This window comes from Fukomys damarensis, unplaced genomic scaffold (genome assembly GCF_012274545.1).
Source record: "Fukomys damarensis isolate Sample0158 unplaced genomic scaffold, DMR_v1.0_HiC HiC_scaffold_22, whole genome shotgun sequence".
Lineage (NCBI taxonomy): Eukaryota > Metazoa > Chordata > Mammalia > Rodentia > Bathyergidae > Fukomys > Fukomys damarensis.
In genome coordinates, this window is record NW_022900934.1 from 9,920,551 (window position 1) to 9,924,929 (window position 4,379).

General features: G+C 54.3%; 1 pseudogene; it reads right to left on the reverse strand.

Moving 5' to 3' along the window:
- Positions 1-206: 206 nt before the first annotated feature.
- Positions 207-4,066, reverse strand: LOC104858153 (annotated as a pseudogene).
- Between the last annotated feature and the right edge of the window lie 313 nt (positions 4,067-4,379).

The following is a 4,379-nucleotide window of genomic DNA, read 5'->3' on the forward strand; positions in this document are numbered from 1 at the left end:
CGCTGGTTATTTATGCCGTTAGCCTTTTGCAAGAACCACATAAAATATTTTACATGCTTTTAAAACTCATAAATGTAATGAAGCCAAGATGTTCCCAGCAAATGTGCTCAGTGGACAGATCTCGCCGAAGAGCCGCTCTTCACTGACGTCAGGACAAAAGGGACATCTCGTGACCCGCGGGGCAGCTGGCACTGAAGCCAATAAATTCAGCCCCCGACCCGCGGGGCTCCCGAGATGTCCCGGCTGACCGCGCTTCCCTTCTGCGTCCGCGGGCTGCCGCGAAAGCATCGGGGCCTCAGAGAAGGTCTCGCCCCCAGTTCAGGCCGGACGTGTGCAAAGACCTTCCAGTGTCCTTCCTGAGAGGATCACGAAGACTCAGGCGCCCCAGAGCCCCGGTCGAGAAATCTCTGGGCGTTCAGTGTGGGAAATCAGTAAGAGTTTGGCACAAAGCCCGGCGTTGGACAAGAGGAGCTCACCTCGGCCTGTGCCGTGGTTCTAGCCTTTCGCGTGGCGCAGTTGCACGCATCTTCCTCATCACACAGCGAGGCGGATTATTCCCATTTTGCAGATGCGAGGTGAGGCCACCTTGACCAGGGCCACCTCACTCTCAGGTTGTAGTCAGGCGTCCAGTCTGACTCCGAGGACGCGCGTGACCTCCCCGCTCTGCCGACTCCGGAAGGGAAGGTTGTTCCTGGAAAGAGAATCAGTGCCCTGGCTCGTGTGGAAGATCAAGGTTTGAGGCCGCAGTGTGCAGTGCTTGTCTGGGCGCGGTTGATTTTTGTTTGTCTGTTTTTGTCTTTGGTACCGAGGATTGAACTCGGGACCTTGCACTTGCCAGGCCAGGAGGCAATGGCGATGTTTGAATAAGGTAGATGTGGCTACGATTCGAGAGGCACCCACAGTCTGCAGAAGCGATCTTAGTTAAATAACCTCACAGGTAAGGCAGAACCACCACTGCTAAATGCTGTCGGAGAGCGGGGACCTGACCCCGTCTGGGAGAGAGGTGAGCAGGCGTCAAGAGCAGGGTCAGGGAAGCGCAGCATCTCAGGCAGGGACAGCAGCAGGTGCAAAGGGTCTGGGGCAGGGAGAGGACCTGAAAAGAGGAGGAGGAGAATGTGACTTTTGGGGCGATCAAGGGACAGAATAAAGAGACTCAAAAGAAGCAGGAGACTGAGCACCGGGGATCTTTGCACAGCAGTGTTTCTCTCCTCCCAGAGAAAGCTGTGCTCCCACCGCTCAAGACCAACCCAGGATCAAACCTAGGGAGCCCAGGGACGCTCTGCTCTGAGGCGCATTTCCTACCCTTTTATTTATTTTGATTTTGAGACAAGGTCTCCCTGAGTCACCCAAGCTGTGCTCAAACATACAATCCTCCCACCTCAGCCTCCTTAGTAGCTGGGATCCAGTTTATCCCCATGGATAACGACGTCAGGGTCACCCCGGCCCTCAGGGTCTCCCAACTCTGACCCTAAATGTCGCAGGCCTCTCCCAGCAGCGCCGAGGCAGTAGTAAGCACACAGGTCCACCGCTCCTCCTCCGTCTCGGCCCCAGGGCTGGGTCCTCTCCTCTTCCTCGGGGTTTCGGCTGCTCTAGCTCCGGCCTGGTTGAATCCCCAGCGCCACGCTAAAATAAAATAGACTGAAAACACTGAAACTCCGCTGAACAGGCACAGGCTTGTTTTCTGGCCATTGTTCCTAAAGGAACACAGTCTACAGCTACTTAGGCAGCCGCTACTCTGAATCAGGGATTAGAAGTCACCCAGATTCCGCCGCCTGCCTCGTAAGCACAAGTCCCAAGTTCGATCCCCGCTACAACAACAACGAAGTCACCTAGAGACGTGTGAAGTTCCCGGGAGGAGGAGGTGCGGGCTCTCGGATGGCGAACGTCAGCGTCTGGGGAGTCGGTACACGGGGGAGGGTGACCCACCCCTTTGGGGAGACGCCGAGGGGTGACTCCCTGCTCCCCAATCACCCCGGGTCAGCGTCTCTCAGTCCCTGCTGCACCCCGCAGCTCCCGCAAAGCCCGCGGTCCTCACCGATCCCACCCGGTGGCACCCTGAGCAGAGAGGGCGCTCAACCCAGCTCTCAGGGCCGGGAGCTGGAAGTGAAAGAGACGCGGTTCCAGGCAGGAGAGAAATAAAGATGTGAGTCCCACAAAGTCCAGGGTGCAGAACCCCTGCGGAAACGGTAAGCGGGGTCGGGAGGCCGCGCCCCATCTCCGCACCCGCAGAGCGGGCTCCCAGGAACAAACCTGGAAACACACTTTGCAGTATGTAGGACAAGGATGACTTTGTCCTCGTTCCTAGAGGGCTCTTGGTTTCATGCTCCCGAGTGGCAGCACACACAGGAGCCCCTGTGAAGTGGGGGCCCAGGGGAGTGGGAGGCTCGGGGGAGTCAGCCTGGGAGCCCCAGTGTCGGGGACAGCACGCCCGGGTCAGGAGGAGCAGGGCCTGGCCGAAGGCGACACGCTGCCCGCCTCCCTGCCTGCATGGCAGGGTGCTACAGGGACGGGTTCACCCTCTCTGGGTCCTGGGGCCAAGTCCGGGACAGTTTTGGCTGCCGTCCTGGCAGTTACTGGGTCACTTGGGAAGATCTCAGCCTCGGTTGGATGCTCAGCTGCCACCCTCTCGAAAGTCTGTCCTTTTGACCAAGGGCCTGCATCTCCTTGGGGTTCTAGCACCGGTCCATGCCGCATTAGAGACGAGCAGAACGGAGCCTGCCTTTCCCTGTTAACCCTCCCCTCAGGCAGAGGCCCTGGAAGGGGCAGGTGGGAGCTGCGTTCATGCAGCGCCCTGGGCAGGACACTGAGTGGCGTCCACCCGGCCTGCTCCACGGAGGTGAGGAAGGCTTTCCCCAGGTCGGAGCGGCCGCGCCACTGCCCTGCACCAGGCCCGGCAAGACAGAGCCCCGAGGGCCTTGTAACTCCTCACTTATGGCTACGCCCAGGTAGCCTCATTGGCCTCATTTCTGGTTTTTCCATGCTCATGCCGGCCTCGAGCCCCACGCTGTTTCTGGTTCCTAAGCTTTCTTCCCTTAGCTGCACAGCTCTCAGCTTGGAGCATCTGCCGTGAAAGCCCCAACGCAGGCGGCCCCCAATCGCATTGCTGTTACTGTTACTTTTTCCTAAGAGTAAACAAATATCACAAGTGTAAGTTTATTAATTTTAGCAAATACAGTGACAGGTGGCTTGTAAACAGCTAGTGATACATTTTTTGGGTTTCATTCTGTTTTTTAAGACAGTCTCACTTTGTAGTTCAGACTGGCCTATGTGGCCCAGGTTGGCCTTGAACTCACAGCAACCCTCCTGCTTCAGCCTCCCTAGTGCTGGAATTACTAGCAAGTGTGCCACCATGCCTTGCTAGTGGGTAAGTTTGTTGTTAGCTTTGCTCCACATTATTAGGCTTTTTTTTTAAAATCAACTGGCACATAAAAGAATAGAAAACATTTAAAAATCTGAAAAGAATAGGAAAGTAAAAGATTGTCATATTGTCCCTTGTATTTCTCTTTCAACATATCAGTATGGAAATCTACTAGAAGGTACTAAATAGCTTCAGTTACAGAGAGGAAGGCACTGTATCTGGCTTTCCTTTTTGGTGGCGCCAAAAGCAAGTTTTTCTTGTTTTCAGCTCAGCTTTATCAATCCCGAGGTGGCTGCTCTGTGACTGTTCTGTTTGTTTCAGCTCCGTGCCTTTGTGGTTGCTGTCATTCAAATCACAGCCGCCCTGTTCTTGGGTTTTCTTGTGTTTGAAAGATAGCTTCTGAGGGTCATCAGTTTTGCCTCTATTTTGAATCCTTTTTTGCAAATGAAAAGAATGTATCTTCTATAGAAATAGACTGAGGGCCAGGAAAAGCAGGTACAACCTCGGGGTCCCTGTCCTCCTAGTCTGGAATACTTGTAAATGTGTGTAAATGTCTACAGATTCCAGCGCTCAGGGGTCTGAATGGGAAAGAAAGGTGTTGTCCTACGTCTCATTTGGATGTATAATGATGTCTGTCTTCAGCGGAAGGTGCATATGTGAGATCTGCTCAACAGATACTTTTGTCCGTTTGTTTGTGTGAGACGGGGTCTCACTATGTAATTCAGTTCAGGCTGGCCTCCAATTCATGGTGATCCTCCTGCCTCAGCCTCCCGAGTGCTGTAATTACAGGGGCACACCACCATGCCCACCTAAGAAAACATCTTACAGTAAAAGATGCGTTACTATGAACCCTCATCAAAGTGGTCCCCTTGACACACTCCAGACACACTTACCCTTTGTCCCTGGCACTTTGCATAGTTCTCCACAGCATGGCGACTCTGCACAACTGTTACCCTCGTGCGCCTCCTTCACAATAGATGTGACGTCTGGTCTTGGCCAATGTCAAAACGACCACGGAGAG